Here is a 27,896-nt window from a genome sequence, read left to right as displayed (position 1 = left end):
AAAAAAAAAAAAAAAAGAAAGAAAATGAGATCTGGGACTTTTTTTCTTAGTATTTTTACTTTTATTTTTTAATTATTTTTATTATGCTATGTTAGTCACCATACATCATTAGTTTTTGATGTAGTGTTCCATGATTCATTGTTTACGTATAATACCCAGCGCTCATTGCCATACGTGCCCTCCTTAATACCCATCACCGGGCTAACCTATCCCCCCAACCCCCTCCCCTCTGAAACCCTCAGTTTCCCAGAGTCTGTAGTCTTTCTTGGTTCGAGGTCTCCCTCTCTGATCCCCCCCCTTCATTTTCCCTTCCTTCTCCTAATGTCCTCCATGCTATTCCTTATGTTCCACACATAAGTGATATGATAATTGTTTTTCTCTGCTTGACTTATTTCACTTAGCATAATCCCCTCCAGTTCCATCCATGACGATGCAAATGGTGGTATTCATCCTTTCTGATGGCTGAGTAGTATTCCATTGTACATATGGACCACATCTTCTTTATCCATTCTTCTGTTGAAGGGCATCTTGGCTCCTTCCACAGTTTGGCTATTGTGGACATTGCTGCTTTGAACATTGGGGTACATGTGCCCCTTCTTTTCACTACATCTGTATCTTTGGGGTAAATACCCAATAGTGCAATTGCTAGGTCATAGGGTAGCTCTATTTTTAACTTTTTGAGGAAACTCCAAACTTTTTCTGAAGTGGCTGTACCAACTTGCTCAACACCCAAAAAAACAAATAATCAAGTAAAAAAAATGGGCAGATGGGGCACCTGGGTGGTGCAGTCGTTAAGTGTCTGCCTTCGGCTCAGGGCGTGATCCCAGCGTTCTGGGATCAAGCCCCGCATCGGGCTCCCTCTCTGGGAGCCTGCTTCTTCTTCTCCCACTCCCCCTGCCTGTGTTCCCTCTCTCACTGGCTGTCTCTCTCAAATGAATAAATAAAATCTTTAAAAAAAAAAATGGGCAGAAGACATGAACAGACACTTCTCCAAAGAAGACATATAAATGGCCAACAGACACATGAACAAATGTTCAACATCATTAGCCATCAGGGAGATCTGGGACTTTCTGAGCTGATTATATTTACGTGAAATTCTGGCCTTACAGTTGATGCTGGAATGGGTTATGACATTGGGGGGATTTTGGAAGGGGATGAATGTATTCTGCACAATGGAAGGTCATGAATTGAGGGGGGGCAGAGGGTGGACTATTATATGTTAAATTCACTATTGATCATGTTATGAGTTGTGTTCACCAAAATTATGTACTCCTGGTACCTCTGAATGTGACCTTATTTGGAAACTGGGTCTCTGTAGATATAATCAAGCTAAATGAGGTCATAGGGTGAGCCCTCATCCAATCTGTCTGGTGTCCTTAGAAGAGGAAAACATGTGAACAGAAACACAAACAGGGAGAACACCACATGATGACAGGCAGAGATTGGAGTGATGCAGCTGCAAGCCAAGGAATGTCAAGGACTGACAGCCACCACAAGCTAGGAAGAGATTCTACTCAGCCTCGAGGGAGCATGGCTCAGCTGACACCTTGATTTTAGAGTTCTGCCCTCCACACCGTGAGAGAATAAATTTCCATTGTTCTAAACCACCCATTTGTGGTACTTTGTTACAGCAGTCCTAGGAAACTAAAATACTCCTTAATACTTACATATGTCCAAGATTGACTAAGTACCAGTACTGTGTTAAATGCCTTGCACCTCATGAGGAAAAGAACTGAAATAACCTCCCACTACACTACTCCTAACCACTATACTAAACTTTCTCTCATGTACCATATGCTGTATAAAAATCTGTCTGGTCTTTGTCACAGGTTCCTAGCACAGAGCTTCTAAAACCCTTGGGATTTTCCAAGTGATGGGAATATCTTTGTTATTCATAAACCCCTTGGATCACGCATGAGTTTGTGCTAATAAGATGGCTCAGGATGGGGGCCAGTTGCTGGAAAGACCAATCATGGGATTAGAGGATTCGGGCTTTGGGTCAGCCCACTGTTGGGGCCTATATAATAAAGCCCCAATCAATACTCTGGACACAGAAGGTCAGTGGAGCTTCCTAATTGATAAACACATCTATGTGCCAGGAAGATGCCCTGATTCCATGGAAGCTCTGTGTTTGGGAACTCATCTAGACCTCACCCAATATGTCTCTCCATTTGGCTGTATACGATTTGTATCTTTTATAATAAACCTGCAATCACAAGTATGGCCCTTTCCGGAGTTCTGAGTTGTTCTAGTGAATTACTGAACCTGAGAGGGAGGTCCCAGGAACCAGCAGATTTGCAGCCAGTTGGTTAGAAGTGCAGATGGCCTGAGGACCTCACTTGAGGCTGGCGTCCGAAGTGGGGGCAGTCTTGCTGGGAATCGTGTTCCCTTAAACCTATGCAATTTGATACTAACTCCAGGTGGCTAGTGTCAGAATTGAACTGGATTATACCAGGTGGTGTCAGAAGAGTTGGGTTAAAACAGAATACCATAATTGAGTCCTATGGTGGCCTGGTATACCCAACAATAATCAATGATAGAAAATAGGAAATATGCTATACGAGAAAAAAGTCACTTGGTCTCTCAGCTATTTGACTTTCATATATCATTCCCTCACACGTTATATATTAATCAATACTCTTTAAACTTTTTCTCATATGCAGAATCAGGCTTTTCATTATTTCTCCTAAGAAATAATGGTTTTGAGCTAATGCGTAATGGAATGTCCACCAGGGAAAAGAGCTGGGGCATTTGCGAAGTAACTGGGGTTTGTAGCTCATGTGCTCATGCAACACAAGGACATAACCCTCAGCTGGAGGACCCCTGCCTGACTCAATCACTCCTCACTGACCCCACAGAGTGGCAAGCACCACTGGGTTGTCAGCAGGCAGCAGTTGGGGGAATTTCACAGGGGATATGTGCATGTGTTTGGAGGGACACTTCCAACTCCTTGACTCAGGAAGCAATGGTCATTAATTTCCCCCAAAATGTTTTTTATATGAACTAAGCCTCATAAGTAACTGAAATACAACATGACTTTTTTTTTTTTTTAATGAGCCGCTTAAAGTCAGCATGTGTAATAACTGATTCTACTAAGAATCTATTTTGGTGATGGTAATTTTTTATATGTGTCATTTCCAACTAGACTCTAAGCTCCTTGAAAGCAGGCACTGTATTTATAGCTGTCTCCATGTCAGAGACCAACCTACTTGAATAGGAAGGAGGGGCAGGTTGAGAGCATACGATTTGTTAGCACACGTTCTTGTGACTTCTAAATGCCAACCCTATGTTAGATGCTAGGAAAATAAGAAAAGATATGACTCTTGGATAAGAGCTCATAATCTAAAGCAGTCTAACTTATATAAAAGTTCATGTCTTCTTACTGGAACTTTCTTTGCACTATTTTTTAGAAATCTGAACAAGGTAAACCGGTATATAAGAAGAAAAGGAGGCCATGACACATACTTATGTCCTTTCCGGCGCTGTCTCAATGTGGGCTGGAGTCAGGCCTACTTCAACTTTCGGTGTAGTAGGCGTAGCGGGAGCCTTAGTCAGGAAAACACAGAATAAATTCTTCATCTGATGTTTCACATACCTGTGACCTTAGGTAAATGATTTAATCTCCTTAGCCTCACCTTCTTCAAATGTCAAATGAGGATGGATAGGTCATTTGTTGGCCAGTGCTGCAAAGATTAAGGAAACAATGTGCCTAACCCCAAAAGTAAATGGTAATCATTAGAATTATCATGACAATTAGCATCATTATTAATACTGTACTTTAAAATTCAAAAGGGCATGCAGTTACAAGAAGACAAATACTGCTTGATTCCTCTTATCTGAGGTTCCCAGACGTTAAATTCATAGAGTAGAATGGTAGTTGCCAGGATTGGGAAGGGAGGTATGGGGAGTTTTTGTTTCTGGGGACAGAGTTTCAGCCGGGAAGATGACAAAGTTGTGCAGATGGACGGTGGCGATGGCTGCACAACGAATGAATGTACTTTATGCCACACTACATACTTTTTATGAGTATCTTAATTCTCACAATTAACCTAATGATATAGGTATTATTATTCCCATTTTATAGGGGAATAAGCTGAGGTACAAAGGTTTTAACTTCTCTGAAGTCACGAAGCTGATAACAAACAGCACATTTTCTGGGGTTTACCTGCACTTTCATATTATCTGTTTCATTTGGTCCTCACAAGCTTGCGAGGCACAAATGGCAAATACTAGTATCTGCATTAGAAATGAAAACAAGACTCAGAGAGTTTAAATAACTGGTAAAAGTTACACAGCTAGTAATTGCTAAATCCAGAATTAGACTATCGAGGTCACGTGACTTCAAATCTTGCATTTTTTTCCATAGGCCAGCCTTTCTTGCCGGTAAGAGGTTACTTAAAGGTCACTCATCAAACTGCAAGAACAGACAAATGCAATTAAGATAAAACAAAACAAGAGTGCTATTTAAAAAATCAGATTCCAAACTTTTCGATTAAACCAATTTCGAGGCTAATTCAGTTTTAACCTCCTTCTCTGTATACCTCCCACCCTCTGCCCTGAGGCTTTAAAGCATATCCATACAAGGTGTCTGGCCAGGAGGTTCTTATTTGTATCTTTTTTTTTTTTTTTTTTTTTTAAGTAGGCTACCCAGTTGGGGCCCAACGCACAGCTTGAACTCACGACCCTGAGATCAAGACCTGAGCTGAGACCAAGAGCCGGACACTTAACTGACTGAGCTACCCAGGTGCCCCTGTATTTTCTAAGACATATATTTCAACTCTTATTATATATGTCAACATACAGGAATACGTTCCCTAGTGAAGAGAAAATCATGCAGCTTGTCTAAGACCAAATAAAAAGCTTCTCTGACATATGTACCAAATATTGACGACTTTCCCAATTTATCCAATCAATACTTACTGAATACTCTATGCATCAGTCCCTGGGCAAGGGATATAATGATGGATAAGACCTTATTTAGAAGTGGAGGTAGATAAGGAAAATACATTACAAAGGAATGTAACATGTAGTCATTATGGGTATATGAAAAGTAGAGACCAATTTTGTCTAAAGGAATTGAAAAAGCCTTCAGAGGAGGTGACTTCTGAACTAGAATTTGGAGAATGCATCTTATTCCAGGCAGAGAAGGAAATTTAGGAAATTCTAAATAAGCAAAGGGAAGTAGAAAAGTAGTAAGTAATGAAAGGGCTTGTACGATGTTCTGTAGAAAATGACAGGTAGCTCGAGCATAGGACATACGGCAGGAGGCAGTGATGAATTAGAAAACCAGGTTAGAATCAGATAAAGATCCAGGAATATATTCTGCAGCCTAGAGGTTTTCAGACCCTTTTTAGTCAAAGAACTATCTTCAAACACATTTTTAGGCAAAACACAATATATAACTACAGAGCTTATCAGATAGAAGGGAAGCAAGGAGTCCGTCTACACAGTCTGCCTCACCTTGACATCCCGTTACCAGTGTTCCCTACACAGAGACCTAAAGTGGTGCTAGCTAGTATTCAGTGTGTAGGCCTCACCAGCAAAAGGCTACCAGTTTGTAGGAAGTAAAGAAATTAAAAGTAAGCACTCTGAAACTTTGTACTACAATTTGACAGAATAATTTTACGTTATTCAATCTAATAACATTTTGAAGTTTATACTTGGACTTCAAAAAATTTCATCTAATAATTTATTTTTATTGTATTTAAAAACTTATTAGTCTAAGATGAATGTGCTCCCTCACATCTGGTGTCGTATGTAAACGCTGAATCACTAAATTTTACACCTGAAACTAATATTACCCTGTATGTTAACTAACTGGAATTTATCTATTTTTTATTTATTTTTAAAAGATTTACTTATTTATTTGAGAGAGAGAGAGTGTGTGTGTGCACAAGTGCGCAAGCTGGGGGAGGGGCAGAGGGAGCGGGAGAGAAGCAGACTCCCCGCTGAGTGCAGAGCCCCGAGGAGGAGGGAGGGCTCCATGCTGGGGCTCCATCTCAAGATGGCCCTGAGATCATGACCTGAGCAGAAATCAAGAGTCTGATGCTTAACTGACTGAGCCACCCAGGCATCCCAACTAACTGGAATTTAAATAAAAACTTGAAAAAAAAAAATGGCTCCTTCAACACATGTAGTTTAAGCAGCACTGCTCTAGAGGTTTCCCAACTGATCAGCTCTATAATCCTGAAAGTTAGAAAAGTAACTCCAGTGGCTGTTTAGAGGAAGAAGATCAACTGGTAAATATAAACCATAAATAATACAAAAAAATAGAACATTCCAGATGATATAAGGATTACCTGTGTAAATGTTAAGCATCTGGCAAATGAATACGGACATTTAAGTTCACAGAAAGGGAAGATCTCTGCAAACTAAAGCAGTTAAGGAAGGCTTAGACATGGTAGCAGATTTTTAGAGGAAGAAAGGCCTTAAGCCATCAATTTCCAGACCTAAATTCATTAATTCAACAGATTTTAATATTCTTTATTACATATGTATATATGTATATCTAGTGAGACATCTACTATACACTAGGTGCTAGGGACACCATACTGAACAGAAGGTATGATCCCTGCCATCACGACAGATAACAGTCTACCAAAACATACAAACAGATGTGTCATTTAAAACTATTATAAACACAACAGGTGGCTCAGTCAGTCAAGCATCTAACTCTTGATTTTGGCTCAGGTCATGATTTCAGGGTTGTGAGATTGAGCCCCACGTGGCTCGGTGCTTAGCGTGGAGCCTACTTGGGATTCTCTCTTTCCCTTTCCCTCTGCCCTTCACCCCCCCCCCACTTGCATGCTTTCTCTCTCTCTCTAAAAAATAAAAAAAATAGAGAACTATCATAAGTAGTACGAAGACAAGTCACATGGCACCATGAAATCATCAACACAGAGATTAAAGAGATTCTGGGCAATGAAGGCAGTAGGTGAAGGACGTGATGTCTTAGTTGAAATCTGAAGAATGAGTGGAAATTAACCAGGCAAGAAGGGGAAAGAGCATTCCTGGCAGAGGGAACAGGCATGAGAAAAAAACTGTGAGGTGAGATGGGTTACTGACAGCCCACAGAACAGAAAGAAAGGAAGTATCACTGATGCAGCAAAAGCAAGGAGCAAAGTGAAAAGAGGTTACATAGGTAGATGGGCCAGGTCAGTAAAAGTTCTGTAAACTACAACATAGATGAATAAAGACACCATACTAAGTGACATAAGCCAGTCACAAAAGAACTATATGATTTCACTCATAGGGGTACGTGGAAGAGTCAAAATACGTGCTGCCACAGAGACAGAAAGTAGAATGGTAGCTGGAGGGGCAGGAGGGAGGGAGAAGCGGGCAGTTATTGTTTAACGGGTATAGGGTTTCAGTTCTGACAGATGAAAAAAATTCTGGAGATGGATGGTGGTGAAGGTCACGTAGTGTGAATATACTTAATGCCAAAGAACTGTACACTTAAAAATGGTTAAAATGATAAATTTTGTTATGTATATGCTACCATAATTTTCAAAATAATTATTTTTTAAAGTTCTATAAGCTACATTAAGATCAACAGGAAGTGTGAAGAATTTTAGTACAATTGTTAGACTTCCAGGGTTTTTTTTTTTTTTTTCAGACTTCAAGTCTTTAAAAAATTAACCCTAGAAACAACATGGAAAATGGATTAAAGGGAGCCAGCACCGTCGTAGGTAGAGTAGTTAGAATGCAACTGTAGTAATTCAGGGAAAAGAGCACAGAAGCTTGGACCAGGATGGTGGCACTGAAGATCCACTCATTCATTCAACAAATATTTAATGAATGCTATTGTATGCCAAGCACTGTGATAGATGTTATATATAAGAAGACTGGATCCCACTTCCATGGAACTTCATAAACAAATAAATAAATAAATAATTACCTTTCGTGATTCAGTACTAAAACAGAAATAAACAGTGACCGGGGAAGGACAGTCAGGGAGGCCTCTGTGGAGATGTGATTTCAAGCTGAGAAAGAACTAACCAAGCATCAAGGGAAGACTTCCCAGGCAGAGAGAACAGCGTGCGTAAAGTCTCAGACACAAGAAAGAGCTTCACATATTTAAGGAAGAAAAAGGGTGCCAGTGTGACTGGAATGTAGCCAGGGGATGGTGGCACCCTGTGAGACGGGCTAGGAGAGTAGGCTTCACATCATGCAGACCGCAGGGCAGACACTGTATCTCCAGCACAATCGGAAGCCACTGAAAGATTTTAAGCAAAGAGGTGGCAGATCTGTGGTGACTACACCGACGGCGGGGAGGGGGTAACATGCAAAAGTAGAAGCAGGAAAACCATTTAGGGGTTTAATACGATGGTCCAAAAGGAATTATGACGCCTTAGGATAGAACAAAAGATACAGGTGAAAAGACTCATTAGATATTTAGGATACAGACCTAATGGGTATTATTTATGAACTGAAAATGGAGAAAAAGTCATTTCAGAAACAAGTACCAGTTTTCAGGCCAGGGCAAATAGATGAATTTGGAGGTTGTTCACTGAAATAGGTAACAGTGGGCAAGCATCATAATCACCTAGAAGGCTTTTTAAAGATACTAATTTCTGTGTTCCATTCCTTTGGAAATCCTAATTTAATCTTTGTGTTTGTTTGTTTGTTTGTTTGAGGGGGTTGGGTGGTGTCCATGGGATTTTTAATTTAAAAATCTCTCCAGGTGTTTCTGATAAGCAGCAAAGTTTGGGAGTCACTGCTGTAGACAAAGTTAACCAGAGTTGGTTTCTATTGCTTGCAACCCTTAGTACCCATATGACACCGAAACTGGTATTTGGAAGAGAGATCCCTAAAATGTAGAACTGACTGGATTAAGGTTAGGAACAGAACAGTGCAGACCTCTATCTCATGCTGAGAGTTTGGCCATCCATATGTGGCATGAGAAAGCTGATCACACTGTGGTCTGTTTTGTATCAGGACTCACTCCTATCAGGTATACTGCAAAGACACATGGTAGGGAAAATGCAGGATGTGATGTGTACTGGCTATACAGGTGGCTTTCAATCAGTTCCTATAAAAAAGAAACTGCTTAACATGAAATAGGGGAGACATCCAAAATACTGAATAACCTGTAAGGCCACACCAGTGCATAATGGGGAATATCAATCCTGAGTTAAGGTGGACAATCTGAAAACACTGGGTACGAAACAGGGCTTTTCTAAAAAAGTTTCTAGAGCCTGCACAGGAGGCTTGCTGAACTGGAAAATTACCCAGGGCTAAAAATGGTACCAATAAAGGCAGAAAGGCAGGACCTACAACTATGGATAAGACTGAGACATAACAGAGTCTTATTCTCCTAGGGTCCTTTCAAGCACCTCTGTTATGCACTCCTTGCCTGATGAAGTTGGGATACAATGTAGAAGCAAGGAGAAGTTTATTAATAATTCTCTTCACCAGGCCCTGTTTCCAACTAAGTAAGTCAATAAATTCCTTCTTCGCTTCAATCCATTTATGCTGGATTTCTGTTCTTTACAACCAAAAAGTGTTAATATACTACCAACATTTAAAAAAACTAGAGCACTGCTTTTTTTCCCAAAAGGGTCACCAGAGGCACTACCGCAAATCTACAAAAATACAATCTCCAAGTCAAGGTCTCTGTTGTTCTTAATATGTGTTCCAGATGATCAAGCAGATTGGGAAAACAAAAGTCTGGTTGTCTCCTCCCATACTGATGAAACAGTAATTGTTATTTCCAGCAATACAGAGGAAAAACATTATAACAATATTTATTTAAAACATACCAAGAGCCCGCCACCATATCAGCATCCATCACAGTATGCATATAGTGGGGAATGAAAAGTGTAAGACATTGCCTTGCCTACCAGGATCCCATGGCCTTTAATTCATGGAAAAGGCAAGACCTACAAATATATCAGGGATTGCTAAACGTGTCTGATCAATGGGATAAACTAAGTATCATTTTGCTAGATTAGGGGTGAAAGACATAATATTTAAACCCCTTTCTATCACACAACAAATCTATTTCCAAAATCTGGTCAGTGTAAAATACATTTCCCTCTTAATATAAGGTGAAGGAGCACAAAAAAGAAAAAAAAAATATGTATCATGAAAATAGTCCATTAATTCAAATTTGGATTTAACCAACATGTATTTGAGTGCTTACTATGTAAACATTTACTGTATTAGGCACCTAAACATAGGTTTTCATTGATTACTAATATTCAGAAACACCAGCAAATCAGTAAATTGTCTGAATTGACATTTCTCTTTTCAGCCTAAGAGTTTATTTAAAGACCATCATTAAGGAATTTAGCATATCAAAAGAGAATTGTTAGTGTTGAGAATAAAGAAGTCAACAAAAACATTACATAACGTTATAACAAATTCAAATAGTAGTTCTCAAAAAGACAACTCTGACACGTAAGTGTCCAAGTCAGCATTAAAAAAAATCTACTCATTGTTAAGGCAGTTAATAGCATTCAGCCCAAACCACCAACCCTTGTTTATTCACTAGGTAAAATTGCCTTAGGTAATTAAGTCAGAGGGATAACAGTTGGATCACCTGGAGAGTAAGTTCTGGAGCAAGAAAAAAGCAAGAGAATTGCTGGCTCTGCTGGTATTTGTTCAGTAATATTTTCAAAGCTTTTATATAGACAGAGGATATCTAGGGTCATTAATAATTATTTACAGAATGTCCTTGAAGATAGATTTCTAAGAATGGTTTCCTTTAAATGTAGGTACAACTACAACTGAGGATGAAAATACACTTAGTCGAAGAACTATAAACTCTGTTAAGAGACTTCTCAAAAAGTTTTTTCTTAAAAACTCAATCAGGACTTCTAAATTAGTATAACTCTAAGAATCATATCAAACTTATAAAGCATTTGCAGAAAAAGTACGCAACTCATATGTAAGGGCGGTAGGTATTAGCACTATTTTAGGGTCACACAAATAGCTCCAATGAAATAACACTCCTGTACGAACGGCATCACTTTTGTTCAGAAGCAAATATGGCAACATAGCTACAAAAAACCTACCAAATAATGGCATGGTGCTTCCAGTGAACAGGCAATATTACGTGGTAAGAATCTCTTACATTTGTCTGAGTCCTCTCTGTTGCGTAGCATTTGGCATATTTTTGTCATCTACATGCATGAGGCACCGAAGTGAAAAAAGTTTATAGGGATAGTGGGCATCTCTGAATGGGAAGGTAGGGGAGAAAAGACTGGAAATAATGCTGGGAAGAGCACACAGAGGGCTTAAATTACATAGTAGTCCTCCCTTAACCATGGTTTCAGTTAAAAAAAAAAAAAGTCAATTCTTACAAGTCATCCTTGCCTCCTATACAGAGAGTCTCAGAACTATGTAACGCTGCTGGTGGGGAGAGCACAAGGTGACATATGAAGGGGTCTAGGGTTGAAGTCAGGCTGGTCTGGGTTTGAAAGAGTCCTACCACTCATAAATTGTATGATTTTGGCCAGATATCCTTCAGCCTCCGTTTGCTTATGCGTAAAGTGGAGCCAGTAATACCTTTTTGCAGATGGGTGAGAACATATATCTGCATGTTGCAATATGCCTGAAAGATACTCAAAAAAGTTATTCCCTTTGTTAGTATGGCACGTTCCACAGAGTTGGTATGCTTTAAATATGTTCTGGAAAAAAGTGGGATATGTATAAACAAACACAGAAGATGCTGGTTGTTACTTTTGTATTGCATAAATAAATCCTTAAACAATTTCACATGCCTTCATGTTTTTTTCAGGTACCTATTATGTGCCTGACATAGAGAAGCCACTCAAATGTTTGGTGATCCCTCCATTAGATTTCTTGGGCCAAGAGTTGAGAGAATGAGATTCCAGTTTTATGACCCTGGACCAAGAATTGTTGGACTACAGGTTATATGTGCTTTAGTTTTAACAGATATTGCCAAATTGTTCTTCGCCATGATTGTACAATTTCTATTCCCATCAACGGTATCTAAGAGTTCCCTCAACTCTACATCCTAACAATATTTTATATCATCAGACTTCTTAGTTTTTGCCAGTCTAATAGGTTTGAATAACATGTCCTTAGAGTTTTAATTTGCCTTTAATTACTGGTCAATGACCAATAAATATTTAGATTGCCTCCTTCATGCCTTGTTATTTTTCTATGAATCTGTCTTTTTCTAATCTATCTGTAAGAATCCCTTATTATTACAGATAGGGTATTTGGCTGACACATGTACCACATATATACTCTTTAATTCTGTGGCTTGTCTTTGCACTTTAAAAATTATGGCATTCATCTTTGTCACTGTATGTAGCAGTGTCCGGCAGTCAGTAGACATTAATAAACATTTGTTGAACCAATGAATGAAAAACTGAACAAACACACAAAGAAATTGGGTGTTTTAACTATATTCCCTTAATCTGGAATTATGACTCTCTATGCCTATTAGGCCTTATAAACTTTTATACTCCCAGGGCACTTGGGTGGCTCAGTTGGCTAAGTGTCTGCCTTTGGCTCAGGTCATGATCTTGGGGGCCCTGGGACTGAGCCCTGAGTAGGGCTCCCTGCTCAGTGGGAAGTCTGTTTCTCCCTCTCCCTCTGCCCCTCCCTACTCCCCACTCGTGCTCACTCACTCTTTCTCGCTCTCAAATAAAATCTTTTAAAAAACACACAAAAAAAACTTTAACACTCCCAAATTCACCTTTAAAATTCACTGATTTTTAAAGAAAAAAATTTAATCTGGTTTGAAGACTTTCTGATAGTCCTTGGTAACTGGAGGTAACTGGAGACAAGACAGAACACCAAAATATCAAGGTTGGAAGTCTAAAATTCTAAATCATCTAAGACAAATGGTTGTCTGCTCTCTTTTTAAATCTCTCCAAGAACAAGCATATTGGCTCTCATGTTTTCTATTACTTTACAGGACATAATGACTAAAATAGCCTTTATTTCCATCAAGTTTGAATGTCCCAGAGGAAAGTCCACATAAGCATGAGTGTAAAGCAATTATAATAAATAAGAAAACACTTGAAAATATGCTATAATATGCCAATGAGGAACAGACATAGCAATTAAAATGAATATACAATAAAAATATACTTTAATTTAAAAAGCTAACAATTGTAACATTTACAGTAAATGTAGAGGGAAAAAACAATGCAGCAGCCGTTATGTGTTTCAAAATATACAGAAATTAATACCTGATGACTTGCAATAGAAACAGTAAGAAGCTCAGACAGCACAGAGTCTTAAAAAGGAGGTCACAGGAGGCAACGGATCATTCTGGACAAAATACAGGATCTGCGGTAAGATGTAGTTTTGAGTTGTTCTGACACTGTCTAGCTGTTTGATATTGGGCACATCATATACTCCACCTGCACCTCAATTTCTTATCAGTATACAGAGTTTATAATGATCTGAAATCCTACCCAACAGGGTTATTATGTATTTCAGATTAAATAAAATGTGTGTGACACCCTTCAATAATAGGCAACAGTAACTGTCTATCCTTCCTAACCTTCCCTCATCCCAGTGTCATCTATAGCATCCCTGAAACTCCCAGGCAGAAGGAGATATAAAGTCCTCTGGAACGGATATTGTAAATTTGTGTGCTCAGGCTGCCCTAACAGACCACAGACTGGATGGCTGAAACAACAGAAATATATTTCCTCACAGTTTCACAGGCTAGAAGTTCAAGATCAAGGTGTCAGCAGGGTTGATTTCTCCTGAGACCTCTCACCCAGGCTTATAGCGATCGCTGTTTTCTCCCTCTCTCTTCACATGGTCTTTCCTTGGTGTGTATCTGTGTCCTAACCTCTTATACTATGACACAAGTCATAATGGATGAGGGCCCATCCGTATGACCTCATTTTATCTTAATTACCACTTTAAAGGCCCTACCTCCAAATACATCCACATTCTGAAACACTGGAGATGAGGACTTCAACATACACATTTTGAGGGGGAGGGGAACAAGAGACATAATTTAGCCCACAACAGATACACAGAAATCCTTCCATACCACCTACCACGTTTAGCACTTACTGTACTGTAATACAATTATTACTTTTGTCTCCTCTAGTAGACTACGAATGCCTGCACAGCACCAAATATTTCCTCTACTTTTTAAAAAGATTTTGTTTATTTCTTTATGGGGGGGGGGAGCAAAGGGAGAGAGACAAGCAGACTTTCCACTGAGTGCAGAGTTCGACGCAGGGCTTGATTTCATGACCCTGAAATCATGACCTGAGCCAAAATCAAGAGTCAGGTGCTCAACCAACTGAGCCACCCACCCAGGGGCCCTTGAATATTTCTTATTAATCTCTGTCTTTCAAGCATCTAACACAGAGCATGTGTTTAATAGAGCGCACCACTAAACTGCTGGTATCTGAACCAATGACACCTTGTTCTGTCAATGAACAGTTAGAACTAATTTATCCTATGAGAACGTTTTTAAAATGGAGTTTGTAATAGACCAGGGATTTAAGAGAAAGGACAAATTTTTCACTTTTATCTTTCCAAAAGGAACTCTGTTCTCAAACTCTCATCCTTTCCATCTCAGGCTCTATTCTCAGATTATATATGTGGAGCTTCCCTTAAGCCAAGAGCCTAGAGACTTTACGTGCCCACTGCAGAAGTCAGTGACCTCTCTTCCACTCCACTGAATTTCTGGAGTGTTTATAGAGTTATGTATTAGAGTTGGTTAAGTATGTGTCTTACCTTCCCCTCATCAACAGTGAGCTCCCTGAGAGAAAGGACTATGCCTTAAATATCTCTGCATGATCAACAATAACTATTTACTGAATAAACATAAATTTCTCTAAACCAGAATCACTCTTGAGGAAGAGAAATTTTCTTAGACAAAGAAGGCAGGGCAAGAAAAGTAGCAAGGATGTTGTGTTCAGTTTGGGGCATACTGACTTTGTTTTAAGGAATATGTCCTAAGGAATATCTTTTTATTAGGTTCATTTCAATTTCAGAAGTTTTTCACATAGTATATTGGGACCTGTGGTGCTGGGACATACTGATTCTAAAGTAGACAGGATACCTAGCTACTTGTAAAGCTGACTATAGGTAGCTAAATACACAGTTCTAACAATCCGAAGAGAATCCTGACTATAGACAGAAATTTGAGTCATGAGCATAAAGATGTTACTGTACGCCAAGTGAGTGGATGAGATTGCTAAGGAAATGTACAGAAGGTGGCTTAGGACCAAAGACAGGTAAGAGAAGGGAAGCTCTCATCCAAAAAACACTTAGGATGAAGGGGTCAGGGAGGAACCAACACGCTGAAGTGCACCAAAGCCAAAGGAAAAAGAATGTTTTGAGGAAGCGGGAATGATCATGAATGTGAAATGCTGCTGCAAAGGCCTGAAAATCGCCTGCCTCCCCCTGGCATTGGCAACAAGGAGAAGGCCGATGACCCTGACAGAGCAGTTCGGAGACTCTGTATGATTTGGGCACGTTTCTAAAACTTTAAATCTCGTTTCCTTTCTTTGCAAAATAAGGAGACTTATCTCCTCATGAGTGTTTTGAAGATTAAGTAAAAAGCAATAACAAAGGTAACATATATGAAGGTGACATACATAGCATTGCTACAATGTCCTGGACACCGTGGAGAGGTCTTTCATACAGATTCCCTCACTTTAAAAAATCACACACACACACACACACACACACACACACACACACACACACACAATCACAAAAATCTTAAGGTACTACAGTACTTAACAGGTACTATTATCAGTCTCATCTTCAGATAAGGAAACTGAAACTTATTAAGCGAAGGAGACTAAAACCAGAATACAAGGAAGAGTTAAGAATGAGAAAGTTTAGGGGCGCCTGGGTGGCTCAGTCGTTAAGCATCTGCCTTTGGCTCAGGGCGTGATCCTGGAGTTCTGGGATCGAGCCCCGCATCGGGCTCCTCCACCGGGAGTCTGCTTCTTCCTCTCCCACTCCCCCTGCTTGTGTTCCCTCTCTCGCTGGCTGTCTCTCTGTCAAATGAATAAGTAAAATCTTTAAAAAAAAAAAAAAAAAGAATGAGAAAGTTTATATACTAAATGTATATAACTCAAGAAGTTTGAGTAAAGGGTAGGAGATTAGATGTTACCTTGAGGGAAACATGGACTTAAGATTTTATTTACCAGATTTACTTGAAGATGGGAGACTTCAAAGCAGATTTAAATTTAAAAAAAGGAGTCGGAAGAGAGAAAGAGGTTGAAGGAAATGAAAAGATGGAGGTCAGAGATGTAACCTTGGGAAAGAAGAAGAAACAAGAAAATACAGATATAGTTTTAAGAAACAGGTTTGACATAAGACCTCATGGAGACTAGGGCAAAGAAATGACTACGTATTGAAAGCCCAATGGCAGTAATCTGTAGGAGTGTGTGATTTTCTCCAGCAGGGCTCAGAGCTACTACCGCCAAGAAGAAACAGGTTTGACTCAGCAAGGTTTTGAGATTTTGCCCAGCCAAGGACAGAAGAACAGTGGAGCAAGGGGATAGAGGATTAATGGCAAGAGAGTGAATGAAATAAATTATAGACTAAGGAAATTAAGCTGGATAGGGAAGGAAGTGAAGATAGGCCTCAATGAGATAAAACAACAGAGCTGACGGTCGCAGGCAAAGGCCAGGTAGAAGACATTCTGAACAATGCTGCATGTCTTCATTTATAATTTCAGAAGTGGGCCACCTCTGGTGATAAGGCCCATGGTGTGACTGTGATGATCACTTAAGCTGAAGAAGCTATTGTGTGGAAGAAACAATTATCTGTGTGAATACTGAAGTTACTAAGGGTGAGGATGGAAACTGAGGTAGAAAGAAAGACTGCACATGCTAGGGCCTAAGTGATGGAGAAGATCTATATACAAGAAGACAAGAGTGGTATAGCCCCTGTACCACAGAACACAGCAATTTGAAGAAGATCGACAAGTAATGGTCTGGAAGTCATGGTACACAGGAAATTGTGGTCATCCTCATCTCTCTCATTTTGCACAGTGTGGGAGAATGCGCTGCCCCATGACTCCTCAGGTGAGAGCCTGACTTCCGCTTAAGGCCACAACACACACACAAAATCTAGGAAGATGGTTAATAGGGTGGGAAATAGGGGTTTCAGAGAGCAGATGGAAAGGTATGAATAGGGAATAAACAAGCAGGGTTGGGAGAGAGGAGGAAGAAACCAAGTCAGCACAGGAAAAGCAGTGTAAAAGACAGGTGAGTGGAGGTGACAGGACAGACAGAAGATGATAAGACTTGCTGGCCTTATGTGGCCATAAGGTCATCAAAATAATTAGCTCTAGCAGTGCCCTGGTGGCTAGGGAGTTAGCACTAAGGCCTTGGCAATGGTTTGAGGGGAGGGGCAACATCTGAGTGCCTATTATGTAACTGACATTATGTAAAGTGCTTTACACTTCTACCTTAGTTAAACCTTACACCTAACACAAATGAGGGAACTGAGGACGAGAGAGGCAAAGCGACCAGCCCAGGCTGTACAATTAATATTTAGTGACATTTAGCATAAAGAAGGCAGATTTTGAAATCAAAGCATCTTGTCACTTTCTACCAGTAAGATCTTATACATTTCTTAACTCCACTAAGCCTACCTACCAAGCAAGCTTATCTCGGAGATTAAACTACAACTATAAAACAAACCCTAACAGCTATTTTTTTAAACTAAAACTGGCCTTGTTTTCAAATGTGGAATTTCTTACTTGGTTTACTTCAAACAAAAATCCCAAGTTTCTGAAACTATAAATTTTAGATAGGAAACTGAGGTAGGCAGACAGGATATACAATCTATGGTTCCCTAGGCTATGTAGCATCAAGTCCAAACTCCATAGTTTCAGGTCTTTAACATTATGGCCCCAGCCCAACTCTCCGGCCATATCGCTCACTGCTGACTCACACCAATACCCAGACCTGTGGCAACTATCCATTTTTAACAAACAAACTCTATACTTTTCTCCCTTGGTATCTACACCTAAATTATTTAATGTACTGAAATTTGTTCTCCAGTGCCCAAATGAAATTTATTTTGAGTGTGAAGCCTAACCTTGCTTCCAAATACTGAGAAACGATGGCTCCCTCCTCTGAACTCTGCACCCCTTTGCTCTTCCTCTTTGAGTACTTATTCCCTTATAATTTGAGTAAGCATGAGGAAAGTTCAGCCAGCAGAGCTTAAGTCCCTTAAAGGTAGCTAAAAGAGAACTAACACTTCCTTTGAATTACTTTTCTGGTGATTTTATACACATAATTTCATGTAATCTCTGTGACACCTTATGAAATAGGAATTTATTTTTTACAGGTAAGGACACTGAAAGTAACACAGGTTAGACAATTTGCTTACAGTCCTAAGGTTAATAGGTGACAGAGTCTAAATTTGAATCTTGGTCTTTCTAATTCAAAATGTAGGCTCTTCCCAGAAACCGTGGGTATAACATCTGATTGTTTTATCTGATTGCTTCCCTGTCCACCTACTAATCATCAGTGGAGAAACCTCCGTTGACTTTCTTGTCATTAAATATCAGCAGAAAGGATTTGATATAGGGTACTCACCCTTTTCAAGACTAAGAACAGACTCTTCAGAGCCAAAAGTGATTAATATGAGTCCTGAATAAAGATGAACAGATCAGAACCCTGCTCCCAAGAAGGAAAAGTGAAAAACCACTACTTTTCCACTCTTCCATTTAAAAACTCCTCCTCCTTTGAGGTCCGCCATCTGGCTATATCACTCTCTACCCCCCCTCCTCATCTGTCATCTGCCACCCTTCCGATTAATCCCCTCCATTCACCACCGCACCTGGGTCACAATCATCCTCTCCTCCCCACAGCCTAGCATCCTAAATCACTTCACTATCCACACAGATGACCCATTCAACACAACAGCCTCGCAGCTCCTGTCATACTCGGCTTCACCGACCTTCGCCTCTGCTGTACCTCAGCTACCCACACACACAGACCTAGCTGTCACCTAGAAGAGCTCCACACCACACAAGTGAACTCCAATATTTCACTTTCAGACCACAACCTCCCTTTTTTCTAGCTTACTTCCACCACATCTGTTCACTGATTTAATTCAAGCTACTGAAAAATCTTCAAGTCCAAAACCGAATCCATCATCCAGTGTTTCCTGTCTCAGTTAATGTCACCACCATCCCCCTAGTCACCCAAACCAAAAATCTGAGCACCGTGCCGGACTCCTGGCCCTCTCATCTGCACATCCAGTCAATCATAAAGCCTCACAGATTCTCGCAACTTCATCCCTTTCTTCTCATCCCTATGACCACATTTTAAAAATGTATTCTACCGTGTCTCATAAAAACTTTTCAGTGATTAAAAACATCACCCACTGAATTAATTTCTAGATACCTATGCATACAAGTACAAGGTCTACTATGACAGGGTCTCTGCCTATTTGCAGCCTTACTACTTACCATTTGTCTTTTTTTAAAAAAAGATTTTATTTATTTGAGAGAGAGGAAGTACACAGAGGGAGAGTGAGGAGAATCAGACTCCCCACTGAGCAGAGAGCCCGATGTGGGACTCGATCCCAGGACCCTGGGATCATGACCTGGGCTGAAGGAAGACACTTAACCAACTGAGCCACCCAGGTGTCACCCGCTTGTGGTTTTTTTATGCAAGCCATTCCTTCTCTCATATTGATGCTTTTCCTTGAGCTGTTTTCTCTGTTGGAAGCACACTTTTTACCCTTCTCTGCCTGTCTTCTTCTTACCATTTATTATTTGGGTCAGGTGTCACCTCTTCCCCAAGCCTTCTCTCAAGTCCTAGGCTAGCCTAAACGTCCTGACCTTGGGGCAACCACAGCATCAAATGCATCCCTCTCACCTTTTATTCTAAGAGAACCTATTTGGGCATTGAATTTACCAGCTCCACAAGGATTGAAACTGCAGCTTATTCATCTTTGTATACCCAGCTAAACACACATATAAACATAGTGCCTGACACAAAGTAGATGGTGAGGCTTAAAGTTTAGGACGTGATGACTTTAAATTTGCAGTGGTATATTCACACCAGTTCTTTTTCAGAGTTGTCAGTATTTCCAACCGTTAACTTCAAGTTCTTTGAAGGGAAGGAACCAGAGCCTTTCCTGAGCCTGTATAGTTCCGTACAGAATGGTTCTATACAAATTTTTACCCAACTTACGTAAAAGGGAAATAGCATTTGCACAAACAAACCAGAAATCAAAACTTGACATGTGTGCTGCAAACTTCAAAACCACTGACCAATTTAAAAAATAAAGACACAAGAACAAAGATAAATAACCAATTCTGACTGCTGGCATGTGCTTGCCTATGTTATAAAAACAGTGAAACTTTGCTTAGAATTTGAACAGGGTCCCAGATACAGGAGTTTGGCATTTTATCTACAAGGCCATCACATCTCTGCTGGGCTTAAAAATTACTAACCTGCAGGGTTGCTTAGGGTAGTTTAGGATGTTGGTAAAAGACACTTTTTAAAAACTGAACCCTCACATACCAAGGCTAAGTGATGAAAAAGCAAGCAAAAAATAATGCTGGTAAGCAAGCAACAAAAAAATGTTCTTTTTCATAGTAATTTTGGGCCTTCTGCTGGCAGTTAGAAACAGAGCAAAGAGTTCAATGTAATAAGCATTTCCCTCTCCAACTAAATATTAAATTGCAGTCTGGCCCCAAACTGAGTCTCAATCGTTTTTCAGAGTAAAAATAATAAGCTCTCCTGTTTGCACGGTGCATTGCCACACTCTGATATACACCAGCTCATCTGATGAAGTGTTCATAGATATTTTTTTTAAAAATGAGGGGAAACCCAAACATCTTCACAAAACAGGATCTCTTTCAGTTCATTTGGACACAGTACTGGACTTTTTTTTTTTTTAAGTTCAAAACACAGCACAGAAATGAGGAAGGGAATACTTTTTATTTAAGCAGGTCAATCTTTGGAACCAAGGAACTTCTTGGAGAAACTTAATAGGTTTTGTCTCCTCACACACATTACGAAGCTCTCCTTTAAAGAGGATATGGTCAAGCTCATTCAGAGAAGGGATCAGAGAACCTCAGCATTTAAGAAACAACTGAAGGACCTGGAATTAGTGAAGAGAAGACTCTTGGGGACATGATGAGTATCTTCAGATATCTCAACCGCCGTCCACAAGGGAAAGGAACTAGGAAAAATGGGAGGCAGCGGTTTCTTCCAAACAAAAAAATATTTCTAAAAACCAAAGCCGTCCAGGAACAGAACGGGTTTCCTTGGAGAGAAGTGGGTTTCCCATCACTGGAGGAGGTGTTCAAACAGGTTAGTTCAAATGATGAGGGTGGATTTGGGGATTTTCAAAGGGACTTCGGTATGCGATGGGAGAAAGGAACCCTAGATGACTTTAAACTCCCTTCCAGTCCGAAGATGTTCTGGGGTTCGCCCGTCTCCCGGAAACCCCTTGCATTCCTCTCCTGCCGGCTCTCAGCTGTGCCCCGGGTCCAGCCCGCCCGGCCGCTCGCCCTCCGCGGTGCCCGGCGGCTCCGAGGTTTGAAACCTGCTCTCCCCGCCCGTTTCCGGCGGCCCACGTGAGGGGTCCCGGCGCAGCTCTGGCCGCGGGAGCCAGCCCGACGTCCGCGGCTGACAGCTCCGGGCGGGCCCTCCGCACGCCCGCCGACCTCGGTCCGAGCCGCCCCGGCCCCCAAGCATCCCTCGGTTCTCGCGTCGGAGCGCAGCGACAGACGCGCCGCAGACTGACAGCCGCTCCGACTCCGGCCTCCGCGCCAAGCCCGCCCCCGCCGGCCCGGACAGGGCTGCCGCCGCTCGGACCCGCCGAGACGCCGACCCTCCAGACGCGCCCCCGCCCTCGGGGCTGCGCCGCCCGGCCCCCGGGGCGCCCCTACCGCGTCACGGCCGCGGGCCGGTCACTGGGCCCCGCCGCCCGGCCGCGGAGGCGCAGCGGGCCGCCGGGGCTGGGGGCCGGGCTGACACGGCTGCGAAGGGCCGCGGCCGCGCTCGGACCGCGGACAGGCCCCCGGCCCGACAGCCGGCAGACGGACGGACGGCGGGCCCTGAGGGGCGGGGGCGGCGGCCGGGCAGGTTCCGCCGCCGCCTCCTCGCCCGGGGCGGTCCCCGCCGGCCCAGGCCCCTCAGGGCGCGGGGAGCGGAGGCGGCGGCCGAGGCGCTTACCTGCGGGCGCAGCGGCGCGCGGGGCGGCTCACTCCCTTCCCGCCGCCATGTTTCCGCTGCGCAGGGAGCCTGAGCGGACGCGCGAAGGGGGCGGGCGGGGGCGGCTCCGGAGGGCGGCGGGCGGGCGGGCCGGCGGGCTGGCGGTGGGGGGCTCGACCGCGGCGGCGGCGGCGGCAGCGGCGGCGGCTCCCCGGCCCCGCCTCCCCCTCCTCCTCCTCCTCCTCCTCCTCCTCCTCCTCCTCCTCCTCCCGCCGCGGGGTGGCGCGCGCCTCGGCCGTTGGGCCCGCGCGCGGGGGGCGGGGCGGGGCTGCGCGGGGAGGGCGCCACCGAGCGGCCCGGCCTCGCTTGCCCCGCCGCCTACGTGCCCGGGGCCGGACCCGCGCCGGGCCCGGCTCTCCGCCATGCGTCTCCCGGCGGGTAAACTGAGGCCTGGAGAAAGCTCGGGGTCGGGTTCGAGTCCCGCCGCCGGTCACCCACTCCGAGGGCGAGACGGCGGAGCCAAGAGCGGTCACGTCTCGGCCCCACAGCCCGGCTGACGCCGGGCGCCGCCTCGGGCGCAGAGCGGGTGCTCTGGGGCTCGAGTCCCCGCCCCGCTGCTGACCCGCTGTGCGATGGACGACCTTGAGCAAGTGACCTCGCTCTCTCCCCCAGGGCCCTCGTCTCTCCCGTGATAGTACTTTATCCCAGGGGCTGCTGTGAGGTGAAGTTAATGCTTGCAAAGCCCACGGAACAGTGCAGGGACCTGGTAAGTAAATGCCCAGTTAAGTACGAGCTCCCGCGGTCCCTCCGTGGCTCACCCATTCAGCAAGTACGCGGTGAGCCCTCTGCGCCAGGCACTGTACACGAGGTCTTTCCGTGCCCGCTAGCGCTCCGTTACACTCCTCTGGATGAACCGCCGCATCCACCGCGGATAAGCCCTAGCAGAGGGATGAAACCCCATGTCCAAGGTCACCCAGCCAGGAAACGACTGAGTGGAAAAGATGGATCTCCAGCCTGTTTGACTTCTGCCTGCAGGGTGGGGTCAGCTCTGTTAGGGTGGGTCAAAGGAGGCACCCGAGAGTCCAACACGGTCAAGCTGGCTCTTGAAAGAGCCTGCAAGGGCGAAGCTAATTTCAGGCAGAGAAGGATGGCTGCAAAGACATGATACCGTATGGCTGGCTGGTGTGAGTGGTGTGGTGGGAGTGTGGGAGACACGTGCATATGGCGATGATGCCGCTGAAGCTATACAGGGAGAGGAAGCCAGAACCTGGGAGGAGGTGTTTGTAGGGTCTAGAATGACACTGAATGTCCTTGTATGTCTACCTTAGAATTCACCTTGTAGGCCAGTGGTTTTCATCAAGTGCTCCTGGGACCCGTGGATGTCCCTCGGATCCTTTCAGGGGTCAGTGAACTCCAAATTATTTTCAGAGTAATGCTGAATGTGGTTTGCTTTTTTTTCACCCATTCTCTCACGAGTGTACAGTGACGTTTTCCATAGAATGTAGGACATACGATATTGCAACAGCTTAAATGCAGGAACAGATTTTAGGATCCAGCTGTCTTCTTTTAAGCCAGGCGTTGAAGAGATTTGCACAAATGTAAGACGCTACTCTTTAACATTTTGTTATAGAAAATATAGATATTTTTCATTGGAAATGTGTTCATGTTGACATGTAATGAGTTTATTATTGTAATTTTTAAATCAATAAAAATTTAGAACTTTCTCAGTTTTAATTTCTAATATGGTAAATATTGACAGAAGTAACAAACTGCATGGAAAGGGGTCTTAAGACCAAAGGGTTTATGAATGCCCCTGCTTGGGCACTAAGAAGCTACTGAAGTGTTAAATGGGGAAGTAACTTGATCAGATTTGCGTTTCAGAACACTCTCAAGACCCAAGCCAGGACTTGAGGGATATGTTCACAAGGCACCAGCATTCCAGGCAGAGGGATAAAAACAGTAAAGTGCAGGGCAGGTAAGCAACAGCGCTAGGACACAGATGATGTTGGTCTTTTTATTCCAAATTTGGTATGGCCTCACCACCTGACAGGTCAGCACCAGTGCAAGTGTTTTATTCCTTTGTTTCCACTGGCCCTGTGTACTGAGGACTGTGCTCATGTTTGCTGTGAATGCTGTTTCTCCTTCTGACCCCAGCACACTGTTACCTCTTACTGCCTGTTTTCAGAGAAGCAAGTCAGGGAGGCAGATGAGAGGAAGGGAAGAAGTTACCAATGACAGCCTGAGTAGGCCTGGGACTTCTGGTGCAGGGTCCTTTAAAGCTACACAGCCCAGGCTATCCTCCACAGACTTCTAGGGCTCTATAGGCAGTGAGGGGGAAACAACTGAGTCAAAATTTCTGCTGTCTGGAAAACCGCTTTTGAAGAGAAGTTCCCCCAGAGTGCTGAGTGTCTGTTCCTTTAACATTAAAATAATTATCCATACCAGGTGAAAATCTTTTCAGGGTATATTAGGAACTTCCTAGCTATCTGGAACTTCCAGAAATAGATTTATTATTTTCTTCATTCGTTATGAATACGAACTGGTAGCAATATCGGGCTTTATTATGAAGAAATCCTCTTGGGCTGTTGAAGAGTGAAGGACTCTATTCCACCTTAACTAAATGTCCCCAGAATGCCATGCTTTGGGGTTCTCATGATGGTTTCTTCAAGTTTCTGGTTGTTAGCTGCCACTTACCTTGCTGTCGTTATGCCCAACCCCTTCACACCTGCTTCTAATTTGCTAATGCCAAGAAGGTAACTAGTCCAAGCTCCCCAGAGCATCAAATAGTCTGAGCAAGGGTCTGAAGGACTGTTCTGGGGTGAAGCCCTGAGAAGGCCAGCTGCAGAGGCAGTAGAGTGGAGTGGTTGATTATGAGCTGTGGGGTTCGTCTTAACTTCTCTGGTTTCAGTTTCTTCCTCTCTAGAATAGAGGGAGGATAATCATATACCTATCTCATCAAGTTGTTGGAAGGATGAACTCAAAGCATGTAGTCTACGTCACCAGCCCACTCCCCAACCCTTTTTCTTCTTAGCTCCAGTTCCATTAGACAATTCCATACAGTGTCCTTAAACTTCATGGATTACAAACCAAAATCATGACTCTCCATCCTAACCCTTCTCTTTCTAGCTGTGTTCCCCATTTCAGACAATGGCACCGCCATCTTCCCAGTCACCGAGTCTTAAAGCCACGGTGGTACTTTTTAAGATGCCTCCCTGTCCTCCGCATCCAGTCCGTTTCCAAAGCACTCTGCCTTTTCCCTAATGAAGTCCCCATTCCCTGGACTGTTGGAGTTTAGCCTAATTCTGACTCTTCTCTCAAACTTGCCTCCCACAGCTGCCAGGAGCTGGAAGCATCATGAGAGTCCCCACTTCCTAAAACTTAGTAAGTACCTACAGGACAAAGTCCAGCGCCTTAGTCTCGAACTCAGGGCTCTCCATGGTCAGGCCATGACTTTCCTTTCTAAATTCATTTCTCTCTATTCTCCTTTACTTGGTTCACTTGTACTTTTCTACATTTGTCCTTTGCTACTCTGGGCTTTTCTAGAGCCTTCTAGAATGCCTTCGTCTCCATTTCTATATGTCCTAATCCTACCCATCCTTTAAAACTCTGATTTCATACTGCCTCCACAAAGCCTTCCATGATCTTCCTTTCAACTTGAATAATAAAAACCAACATTTATGTAATGCTTACTTTGAACCAGGTACTTTTCTACATGTTTTGCATGTACTATCTTAATTAATTCTTGTGACTATTTCACTTTCATAACAAACTTATGCAGTAAGCGTGACTCTGATCTGCACTTTACAGATGAGGAAACCAAGGCACAGGAAGGTAAAGTAACTTGTCCGAGGTCACACAGCCAGGAAATGGTGGAGTCCGAATAGGAAGCCAGGCAGCCCAGCTTGACAGCCCATTTTCTCAACCACTGGGCCAAAATGAAGTGAGCTCTCCTGCCTCCACTCCTGTTCGCTCGCACCGCAGGCCAGTTAGGGTCTTTACCACTCTCACCTCATCATTGGTTAACATGTTCTATCTTGTCTACTTACACAGTATTCTTAAGAGCAGGACCAGTGTCTGATCCAAAACAGTGCCTACTAAATTTCTTGAGCCTGCGAATATTTAGGAATGTTTTTAAATGTTTTTAAAGGGTGTAGAATGAACAGAATATACTATAGCAATAACAACGAATGATCTAAAAAGCAAGATTGACAAATCATGGGACCTTTGGCCAAATTTAGCCCGACTCCTATTTGTATATGGTTCAGAAGGTAAGAATGGTTTTTACATTTTAAATGGCTAAAAAAAATCCAAAGAAGAATATTTCATGACAGATGAAACTTACATGAAAATAAAGGTCTCTTGGAACCCAGTCAGGTTATCTATGGCTGCTTTTGTGTTACAATGGGCCTTATGACCTACAAAGCCTAAAGTATTGACTATTTGGCCATTTATAGAAAAATCTGTCAAACCCTAATCTAGAGCCACATGTAATAACATGAAAATATCTGTGAAGTAGCATTGAACTGAAAAGGGTAAGCAGCATGTTGCTACTTATACAAAGTTTAAGAATAAGCAGAGCATCGTCTGTTTTGTTCGGGGACATGCATACACATGTAGGAAAACATGTAGACCAACATGGAAGCAATAAGCTTAGGGAAGCTGTTATCTCTAGGGGCGTGGGGGTGGGAATGCCATCAGGGAGAGCAGAGCACATAGGGAATTTTAACTATTTGCAAGCAAGGTGGAGGGTACACAGGTGTTCATTGTGTAATTTTTTAAATTTCACATTAAAAACAACAATGTTTCACAAGAAAAGAGTAGATGAGATTCAAGGACTTGTTTACTTTTACTTTGGCTGGTCGAAAATATATTCAGCTTTCACATGTAGTTAAGATCTTCCGTGAACTATAAATCCCAAGAGCCCTACTGAGATGGGTGTGGTATTACTTAAAACATGGTGCCTCTCAGGTCACACAGGGACCCTGATTGATGATGCTTCCGTGAGTAGTGCCCCCTTGAAAGCTAGTCCACCTAAGCCAAGTTTGGGGCCGCAGCTGGGACAGCTAAGGCCAGGCTACTTGCTTTGTCTGTGGAAGATATTGGCCTTGGAGCGCTGGACTGAATGGGGGCCTCTTCCTCTTGTCTGAGCACTGGGCTCCATGTCAGTCTCCCTGCCTTTGGGAGGAGGGGATGGGCAGAGTGTATTCAGATCCTGAACTGCACCCAGGCCCTCATCTGTATCCCTGAGTCTCCTTTGAACATTCATTTGATGGAATTTTAGGGAGTACCTGTCTTATGAGTAGCCTAAGGTTACGAGGATAATTAGATACGGCCTGAATCCACGGAGCACGCAGTTGGGGACATTGATATGTACACAGCCAACAAGAGGACAGTGTTGTGAGTGCTTACTGCTTCATAACAAATTACCACAGATTACTGCAAATTTAGCACCTCCGTTGGGTAGTTCTGTGGGCCGAAGTCTGGCGAGGCATGGCTGGGTTCTCCACTTGGTATCAGACGGCTAACGTGAACGTGTTGGCCAGCTACCTTCTTATCTGGAGGCTTAACTAGGAAAATGTCTGCTCCCAGCTCCTTCAGTTTCTTGACAGAATTCATTTCTCTTTGGTTCTGGGACTGAGATCCCCATTGCCTTGCTGGCTGTCAACTGGAGACGACTTTCAGGTCCTTGCCTCATGGCCCCCTTCCATCTCATCGACAGAGAATCTGTCACATCAAATCCTCCTCACTCTTAGAATCTCTCTGATTTCTCCTTCTTCAACTGTCGGA

The 27,896-nt window shown here is 42.9% G+C and overlaps 1 protein-coding gene across 5 annotated transcripts in view; it reads right to left on the bottom strand.

Annotated features, from left to right (window-relative positions):
* SCMH1 (Scm polycomb group protein homolog 1) overlaps positions 1-22,238 on the bottom strand; it is a 172,334-nt gene extending 150,096 nt beyond the window's left edge. For 3 of the 5 annotated variants that reach the window (XM_008699363.2, XM_008699364.2, XM_040627452.1), the window contains exon 1: positions 3,466-3,483. The gene's annotated coding sequence lies outside the window, so the exon portion shown is untranslated. Of the gene's footprint in view, positions 1-3,465; positions 3,484-22,130 lie in introns of those variants that run through there. The other 2 variants (XM_040627450.1, XM_040627451.1) reach the window with 2 other exon arrangements.
* Positions 22,239-27,896: the final 5,658 nt, after the last annotated feature.

This window comes from Ursus maritimus, unplaced genomic scaffold (assembly GCF_017311325.1).
Source record: "Ursus maritimus isolate PB19 unplaced genomic scaffold, ASM1731132v1 scaffold_12, whole genome shotgun sequence".
NCBI classification, from domain to species: domain Eukaryota; kingdom Metazoa; phylum Chordata; class Mammalia; order Carnivora; family Ursidae; genus Ursus; species Ursus maritimus.
Note: the sequence above shows the minus strand (reverse complement) of the source record. Positions and strands in the feature narration are given on the sequence as shown.